Source organism: Lepisosteus platostomus, chromosome 5, assembly GCF_059453375.1.
Source record: "Lepisosteus platostomus isolate fLepPlt1 chromosome 5, fLepPlt1.hap1, whole genome shotgun sequence".
Classification (NCBI taxonomy): domain Eukaryota; kingdom Metazoa; phylum Chordata; class Actinopteri; order Semionotiformes; family Lepisosteidae; genus Lepisosteus; species Lepisosteus platostomus.
This window is the reverse complement of record NC_142615.1, coordinates 44526415-44535986: the sequence shown is the minus strand read 5'-3', so window position 1 is coordinate 44535986 and position 9572 is coordinate 44526415. Positions and strand designations below refer to the sequence as shown.

Here is a 9572-nt window from a genome sequence, read left to right as displayed (position 1 = left end):
ATGATGTAACTGAATTGCACCATGGTGAGTTCAGCACTGCAACTAGTAATTACTAGTAATAGTAATAATCCCATCCTAAATTTCTAAGTGAGAAACGTGTTTTCTACATTTTTATCAGTTTTAAAATATCATCTCTTTAATACAGACAAAGGGTTTGTGTTTCACTTTGAAATTCTGATTGATTTAGAATTCAAAGAAAAAGATGTTTTCTTCAACAACGCAGTGCAATTATGACATCTTTCACTCTACTTCTCTCTTGTAGTAAAGCAGACCTTGCAGTGTGAGCATTTACTCTAGTAAATTAGGTCATGTATCATGTTAAATCACTTCTTCAAAACAAAACATTCCTGGTGCATGTTTTCTCCATGAAAAAAATACATTTTTCCCTTACATGATTTCTCTTTTTTTTTCCATCAGAGTACAGAAAGAAGAAAAAAGGGAAAAGCAGTGTCGTAAAAAAACTCCATCGCCCTTGGGAGATGTCAAGCTCATCGGATATGAAAAGTGCCCAATAAAAGCAATTTCTTTTCATTTATCTTAGCGTCAGGGCTGCTATTGTGTGTAGAGGAGGCAACTTGCTCAGCCAGCAGACTCACCGCTTACTGAATACAGGTATGTTTTGAGTGTCATGCTGATCGTCTTATAAATGCAAAAGAAACTTTTAAAGCTGATAAAGTTTTCCATTGTAATTTGCATGTAGCTACAACGTCCCTGGAAGAGAGATTTTATCAGTTGCACGTAATCAGTATTTTTTACTTTTTGTTTAGTACTGGAAATATATATTTTTTAATTTTTCTAAAGAAGATCTCAAGAAGTATTGCCAGGACCTACCTTTAGCATTCAATAGCGATATTAATGGATCAGAAATGTAAGGTAAATTGGTGATCTGAGCCAAAATAGTCCTTACACGCCTCCTGGAACAGTGTTCATATTCATAGCAAGTTATATTCTTTTTCAACCCCAAACGTTGCTATTGCATTAAGCTTTGTGTGACCATTAGAGGTTTCGGTAGCTTCTGGAGAGCGCACTTTTCCAAACTGAAACCTATAAGAACATTATTCAAGACGCACCATGTCCCAGAATCATTCATCGGGACTAGGATTAATATCAATGGAAAGTACTTCAAAATAAAAGATTTAACTGAAATATTAAAAGAGTAGGAAAGCATTTAAAGTAGAAAAAAATCAGTTCAGATGATATTTAATTTTTTGAGAAATGGGCACATACATCAGCTCAGTGAGCAGTGCGAGGTGCTCTTCTGGAGATGATGTTAAATTAGTTAAAATCATGTGATAGTTAAAAAAGCTTAATACTTAGTTAAACAGCCAGCACAAATGGTTGCGTTTGTGATTATGTCACTTCTCTACTACAGCAGCGTCGGTAAAAGACCCTCTGAAAGCAGTAAGGCTCTGCACAACTGAATTCGTTGCTATTTGGAGAAATCCACAAACTCGTGTTTTTCATGTGCTTTAAAAGACAGCCATACTCACCGACAAAATAAAGACACTGCTGCTGATTTTTTCCGAAGCACAGTTGACCTTTCTGAGCCAATTGATGAAGCTCACCCAATGAATACTATAGCAGAAGGTGGAGGAAAGTGCAACTTTGTAACTATCACAACCACAGGAACAACTGCAAGAAGTAGAATCAATTTCCCATCGAATGGTGGTGTTGTCTGAGGTACGCGATGTGAGCGTGTGCAGAGAATCCCACAATCTCTTCAAAACTTGGACAAAGTATTTCTGATGGAGCGCTGTGCGCAAAGATTGAATAAGCTTTGCTCCTGCCGATGATTCTGCGTGAAAAAGCACAGCATTCAAGTTTCACAGACAAATGCACCATGCCTACTGTAGCGGCGAGGCTTATTAATAAGAAAGAATTAAGTGTTCTGAGCCTTCCCAAATGAGGCCCCATTTCTCTGTTCATCTCTGTGGTGCAGCCACAGAGAAACTATTCATGCAGGCTGATTTAAGGTTCCTGATAAGGACAGCTCCCAAAGGGGGATGCACTTAGCTAAGCCTGGCTATCATGATCAATGGTCATCCATTGGTGCCTATCTGTCTAGGGAGTGCCAGTTGGACATCTGGACTGCATTCCTAAGTGTCAGGAGTAAGTGACTCATATCTCACCTTGATCAACCAATCAGGGGCTGGTAGGGCCGAGTAACCCACGTGGGACTCTGATGCCCATGGAACTTTCAGCCAATCAACGAGCTGAAGTTCCTCCAGGTAAAAACAGGCAACACAGAGAGCCTGAGAGATTCAGTAAGATTCAGGGAGATTTAGTAAGATTCTGGAGAGGATTCTGTGGACTGTTCTAAAGGGAATTCAAAGGAGAATTCCAGGGCAGGACGGCCCAGGAGCAGAAGGCTCCCAAGGGCAGGACATTCTCGCAGCGTGCCTCCTGCCCATCCTGAGACTCAGCTCGGACAACCACGGAACGGCCAGTGTGTCCGAGTGCCAGAACTTTCCTTTGTTCTAAGAGTCTAGAGTGGAGGTTGCCAGAGAGTAACCAGCAGCAGGCCTCGTGAACAGGTCGGAACTGTGGACAGCTGAATCACTATTCAGAACTAGCTCTTCATCAGGAACGAACCGGTCCTCTTCCTGACTTTCTGGGACCCACAGTCATCTTTTCTCCTGTGCACAAACTTTGCTAGTTAAAGCCAACAGTGAGCATCAGCAGTGCACCGTCACAAGCCGCACAGCACAGCCTGGCACCGAGCCAGAGAGCGCGGATTGGACAGCAACAGCCTGCAACTGTTTGTTTGTGCCCGCAGGAGATCTGAATCCCCAGAAATTGGATGAGTATTCAACTTCACTGCATTACAGCTCGAGAATTCCATTGTTATCCAAACCAGTTGATATCAATTTAATTCCTAAGAGTTATGTACTTGTTTTGAGTATCTAATGTAGAAGTTGTAACCAAGTTCACTTTACGAAACGGTCTTAATGAATGATATACTGAACGTATGTCCTCTTGATATGTGTAACACTTTGTAACTGATTGAATATATATCTTTTGTATTCTGATAACCCTCTCGATAAGATCTGTTAGGTTTACATGCATATTCTATGTATTAATAAATGTATCCTCGTGTATTAGCACCTGTGTGTGTGCGTTGTTTGAGTTATGTCGCATGGTTGGACTCTAAAGCCATCAAAAGAATCAACTTTGTGATTTACTGCTACAATAAATAATTGTCTCAGTAAATGCCCAAACCCTACAGAACTGGTGCCTTCAGAGAGCCACTACAGTTACATATTTGGCGTCCCTGAACGGCCGGTTTTTCTTACACTACAGAACCAATTTTAAAAACAATTGCGGCACACTACGATTCACACTGACTCAAAAGTGGTCACGGCAGATGTTGTTCCCTGCATAATGCTGAAGGGACCAAAGAGCATTGCTGTTGGGAACACAAAATGAGGCTTTTTTATGCCTTGATGTTAAGCTGACAAAGACTATCTTGAAACACCTAGTTCAGTCTCTCGACAGACTGCCAAGCAAAGCTTTTACCCATTGACGTCGCAATAGAAGGAAGGTCTTAACCCACCAACACTTAGCAGTGGCAAGATTCAAACCTAACCCAGCGAAGAAAATGGAGCACAAACCCAGCACTTAGACCACCCAGCCACACTCCTTACACCTTACTCTCTTGAGAACGTCGGGTGGGTTCAGCTCTTGTTGTGCGACGCGTGGAAATGACTGCATCTTCATTTTCCGAGATGTTTCCTATCACATCTTTGTCAGCTCTGAATACAGTGCTTCTTTGGAGCAGGCTTCAGACCTTTTATTTTATTTATAAAGGAGGGCCATTCAGAAACATGTAATTCCTGTTTTAGAAATGCTTTGGGCGGTGTGTTTTATATAATGCACAAACAGTATTCTGATTGTATACTGTAGACCTGTGTAGCAATCATACTGGACGTGACTGGGATTCTGAAATGTTTCTTGAAAAGGTATTCAGGGCTGCTTGAATCTATAATAAAAAAGTGACCCGAAACTTCCAACTTTCCAATCACTGATGTCGCTCTCCCTAAACCTGTACGGGATGTTTTGCTGATGTGCAGTGTGCCTTTACTCCTGTATTAAAAACGACCTCTGTTGGTGGGCGGAGTTGAAGGAGAACTTACTGCACAGAAAAAGTACGTAACGATAAAATATTTCTGCGCGTGAAACACATCAATCGTTCAGCATTTCTAAAATGTTTAATTGAATTGACAAAGAAATCCTCTCCTTAAACTTCGAAAAGGATTATCTGTTGAGCCAGCAGGCGTAACACTGCAGTTGCCCGTTTCTCACAGGTGTTTGAAGTTGTGGATAACATTTAGCAGGTTTGGCACCATGGCTTAGCTGGTTAAGACGCCTCACTAAAAACCAGGAGACCCTGGGTGTGAATCCCAGCGGTATCTATTCGTAGACAACAGGCCACTCATTGTCAATATTTATGGAGCTTAATTTAAAGACAACGGGAGAAGCATGAGTTACAGCTTTCTGTAGCTGTTTTATATAGCGATGTATCGGTTGGCTCTGTGGCGCAATGGAGAGCGCATTGGACTTCTAGGCTTTGATAGAATGAAGTCATTCAAAGGTTGTGGGTTCGAGTCCCACCAGAGTCATGTATCATTTTGATTCAACCTTTCAAAATCCTCTAGGGATTAGTGTTGATCAAGTCAAATAAAGGACTTCTTAAGAGTCCACAGTTGAAAATGAACCAGCAGCCACAAGAAAGAAATTAGCACTGGACTGTGATCACATTACTCCTGTCCTGGACTCCTTGCACTGGCTTCCTGTCAACTTCAAAATCCTCATGCTCACCTATAAGGCTCTCCATGGCTTGACACCACAGTACCTGTCTGGGTTATCGCCCTACTCCCCACCTCACAACCTTCGCTCTTCTAATTCTGGTCTCCTATCTGTCCCCCAGTCCATCTACACTCTATGGGTGACAGGGCCTTCTCCTGTTTTGTACCAAAGCTCTGGATCTTTATTCCCAAGGATATCAGAGAGTCACCTTCTCTAAACTCCTTCAAATCCAGACTCAAAACCCTCTTCTTTAGAAGAGCCTTTAATGAACTATTCTTTACCCCTCTGTTCCTACTGTATTTAATACCACCATCTATTGTCTCCTCTAACTGTGTATTCTCATCCTGCTTATCTTGTGTATTTTTTAACTTTATTGGTTTCATTCTGTAAAGCACTTTGAAAAGCCACCTTTAAAGGCACTATATAATGTATAGATTATTATTATTAATAATAATAATGAACAGCGCATTTAACACTGAGCACATGGGGTCCTTCTTTGCAAAGGATTGCAAAGGCTGGGAATTAGCCTTTCACTCGTGTTGTTGAAGACCGTATCCTGGCTTTGTTGAAGGAAATGTCTGGATGCCATCACCGGATCAAGGAGAGGATCAGGGTTTTGGGAAGTCTTTTTGATGCCTGACACTGTGTGTTTCCTGGTTGTAACGGGTGTCATTCTGGACCTAAACAACAGAGAACACCGTTGAAATAGCTGAACTGCCTAGCGGACACTTTGTCGCCTTCTTCTGACCTGTATTTAGTGCGATTCTCTGAAAACTTGGCACGTTATATCTGTGCTACCTTTATGGAGGGCACACTCATAAGAATCATAGATTCGATCACAAGCATCTAAAAATGAGCCTGAGAAAATGACATCACGCTATGAGGCTGAATGGCACAAATTCTCCTGTTACTTCTGCAGCAAATGTGTGTTTTTTGCTTCTTAACACTGAGATAGTTGGAGATATTTGGCAGCAGTGGGATTCCAACTCACACCCCCAAAGAGACTAGAGCTTTAATCTAGCTCTAAATTAAAAACTAGGTGACTTGTAATGGCTGGTAGGAGAGGAAAGGTATAAATGCTTCTTTTTTGGACAAAGTCTTTATCTTTTTTTTCACCAGTTGTTTTGATCAAATTATTGTAACGCAGTGCCATATTAAGGTATAATATGTACATGAACGTCATGTCTGAGTCGATGATGGCAGCTGAGTATCGCTGGAGGACAGTTCATCATGAGTGGGTAAGCCTGCATAATGAGGGAGAATAGATCGGCCTCTCTGATGCAGTGTCCAGTGACACTAACCTTCTGTCCTACCGTTCTCTGCTAATGTAGATGGTGAATGTTTATTTAGGTGAATGTAAGGTTTCATTCTTGTAAAATATTTCCGAGCACTTTTTTTGTTGCTGAAAATTAATCCTGAGCATTTGAATGAATTCCGATATTGTCACCTAATTCCATACATTGTTTCATCAAACTAGAACATTTAGAGGAGGTCAATTGCATTTATGAATTGCATAGTGATAGTATTTCTTTCCATTTAAATACTTCAGTCAAAAATGTAGAGAAGGTGCTCCTGTTTTCACCATTATAAGAACTGTGATGCACCAGTAATATTTACTCTCATAAAAGTATTGTAATTGTATTGTTCTGTTCTGTAACAATCTTGAGTGACACAAACCTTCTGTTTTACTGCACTACACTTCTCCAGAGGCCAGTTCAGCACACAAGGATCCTCAGTCAAACAAACACTGCAATCGCTTGATAAACGCTATTTCTCATCCTTTCTCTTAGTGTCGGTGCTACTATTGTATGCAAAGGAGGCGACTTGACAATGAAGAGAGTCTTCATGAAGGTGTGTGTCGGCAAGCTCTCCACTGGCAATTGACTGGGCTTGTGAAGAAATCAATCTCATTCAACAACCATACAAATTGCACAGCTTAAGGCACATGAAGCGAAATCTGTGAGCTGATTGACACAAAACAATGTCACTTCACATTATCTGCAAAGTTGTTTTGCTTGTCTGACCACCTCTTCCTACTTTACAGTGAGCACATATATTTCAGTTCCTTTCTCCCATGTGGAGATGTATCCACTGCCAAAACTGCTGTCTGATTATTTAAATTATCTGTAGAACTGTTACATGACTTCATCTAATTGTAAATTTATAAGACGGTCTGTGAGACATTTGTGAGAGTAACTGAATCCCAGGGCTGGTATGGAATCACACACAGGCGGGACTTCTGTGTGATCTGAGTCCCACTGCTCAGAGCTACAGACTGGTCAAATGGTCACTATTGTAGACACGACCATCGGACCATAGGCTACAAATAATCAATATACCGATCATAGTGTCACTACTGGTGTTTATTACATAAATACTGTATATAAATAATAAGATAATTCCACACTCATAAAACATTTATAAACATTTTGGGAGGCTGACATACAGTAAAGAAAGTAATACTGAAGGGTTTGGAAGTCCTGGAAAGCGTTAATAGATCCTTCTTGCTTTCGACCTGGAACAGAGCCCACAACTGCCAGATCAGTGACCCCTGAGCCCAGTTCACAGAGATTAGAACCAGGAGCTCTTCTATGTCTCTAAGAGGGCTGGGAGGAAAGATAAAAGGGGGAAATGTGACATGAGTCCAGGCTGTTCTGTCTGATATTGTTCATGTAGCAGCACTGATTGTCTGAATATCTTCTGGTTCTGGATTGTGAGGATAGAGAGCAGTACGGAGTTGAGATCCTGTCTGAGTGTGAGTCTGAGCTGTGAATCTGAGAAGAGAATAATGATTTTTTATTCTGCCTGAGAATTTTCCTGAGAATTTTTTTCTTTTCCAAGTGGTGTTACATCCCCTTCAGATACTCTACACAGACTGCCAGAGAGAAGAGGATAGAGAGATGGACAGATAAGAGCACACACAGCAAGAGACACCGACGTCTTGATTTACTTTGAAGCAAGTGTTAATTTCTTTTCTGGAACAAGTTGTTTCTGAACTTCAAGAAATTCATACAACTTCTGAAAGATAAAATACAAATCTTGCTTCTCAGGACAGAAGAAATGCTTCCAAAAAATGCCAGTGATTTTTTCTCCTTTTAACGAAAAGTGGAGAAAAACAACAGCAGTGCAACTCCGTCGGCTTGATTTAGCTTAATACAAGTATTCACTTCCTTTTCTGTAGATTACAGCCTGCGAAAGATGAAATGAACTTCTTGGTTACTCTTGGTCAGTGCAGAAGAAATACTGCCAGCTGGCAGGAAAATGACAGTATTTTATTTTCTTTAACTACAAACATGTGAGTTGTGAAAAGCAACGGGAATGTGTCCCTGTGCAGCTGTTAAACAAAGGGCTGGTGGGTCAAACGTACTCAGGGACGTGCTTCAGATTGTGATGATGTAAACAAAATCTCTGCTAAAAATTGAAGGGATTTCTTCGCAAACCCTCTTGAATGTGGCAGGAAATCTTCGTGTTTTACTCGTGTGCAACTACAACAAGTAAACAAATAAGTACCTAAGTCAATGTCCAAGAAAACCATCTTCACGTGTGGAATTTTTCTTTAACTGGCTGTTGGGAGAATTCATTTATACACCCGTTGTATCCTTAGCAAAAATATTTTAAAATTAGAACACAGATTTGTTGGAGAACTTGACAATCCTTGACAATCATTATTAAATGAGCATTATACAAATGTGCGTTGATATTTTTAATATGTACCTTAATTGTAATATATATATACATAATTGCTTTGATATGGATGTTCATTTGAAGGAATTGAGGAAACTATGAAGGATCGCAGAACAACCAAAGATACATTTGGGCATCTGCTATTGGTAAAGATGAAAGAGTACCTTAAGTGTGAAGCTTTCATACACACGAGAGAAAAAAACAGTTTTAATGCTTATCAATCGTGCATAAAGTGTACATAGCAGAGGATGGTTTCGATCCATCGACCTCTGGGTTATGGGCCCAGCACGCTTCCACTGCGCCACTCTGCTGACAGCTGTTATAATGTGATTCAACACAACTGCTCTATCTTTGCTTTCTAAAAGTGCGCCCGAGATGAAAAGTCTAAACGGTAAACGCAGACGTCACTTTGAGCACTTGGTCTTTTATAGTACAAATCATCACCCGCTGCTCTACATGGGCGTGTCTTCAATATCGTTGAGAACCAAACCTTCTGCTTTCCGAGGCAACTGATTCTTTCGTCGTTAATTCCCAAATCTTCAATGAGAATCAGTGAAACGAAAATCAAACACATGTACACACTCGCCTCCTAACCTGAAAGAAAAATCTACACCCACTTTATAATACTGAAAATGATTCAGGAAGTACAGCAAAGTTCTAAAACCAGCGAATGCATCTGCATACAGTACATAAAATGTCAATTTTTCAAAAGTAAAATTTTCAGCTTTGAAAGATTACCATCCATATATTTTCGTTTTTCTCTTTTTTTACATAACACGCTTTCGAGAAACAAACTGTCTTTTAATTAAGGTTTCATTAGAAAATGTGTATCTTGGTGTGCCAAGTTAAAATCGGCACATCCCAGTGGGCAAAAGATGTAGAATATACGACTATTGAACGCATACCAGACGTGTAACTGTGCTCCGTAACTGGTCTAGAATGAAATTGATTATATGTTTATTATACATAAATGGTTGTAGTTCTATTATACGGATAAATTTAGAAGACTACTATACATATATAGTTAAAGGTCTATTATACATCAAAGAAAGATTTTTATAGGTGTAGAAACTAGTAAATAA

The 9572-nt window shown here is 40.2% G+C and overlaps 2 non-coding genes across 2 annotated transcripts; one reads left to right on the top strand and one right to left on the bottom strand.

Annotated features, from left to right (window-relative positions):
- The first annotated feature begins 4526 nt into the window (after nucleotides 1-4526).
- trnar-ucu (transfer RNA arginine (anticodon UCU)) lies at nucleotides 4527-4619 on the top strand. Its single transcript has 2 exons — nucleotides 4527-4563; nucleotides 4584-4619. It is a non-coding gene; the product is annotated as a tRNA-Arg (tRNA).
- Nucleotides 4620-8729: 4110 nt separating this feature from the next.
- trnam-cau (transfer RNA methionine (anticodon CAU)) lies at nucleotides 8730-8801 on the bottom strand. The gene has a single exon. It is a non-coding gene; the product is annotated as a tRNA-Met (tRNA).
- Between the last annotated feature and the right edge of the window lie 771 nt (nucleotides 8802-9572).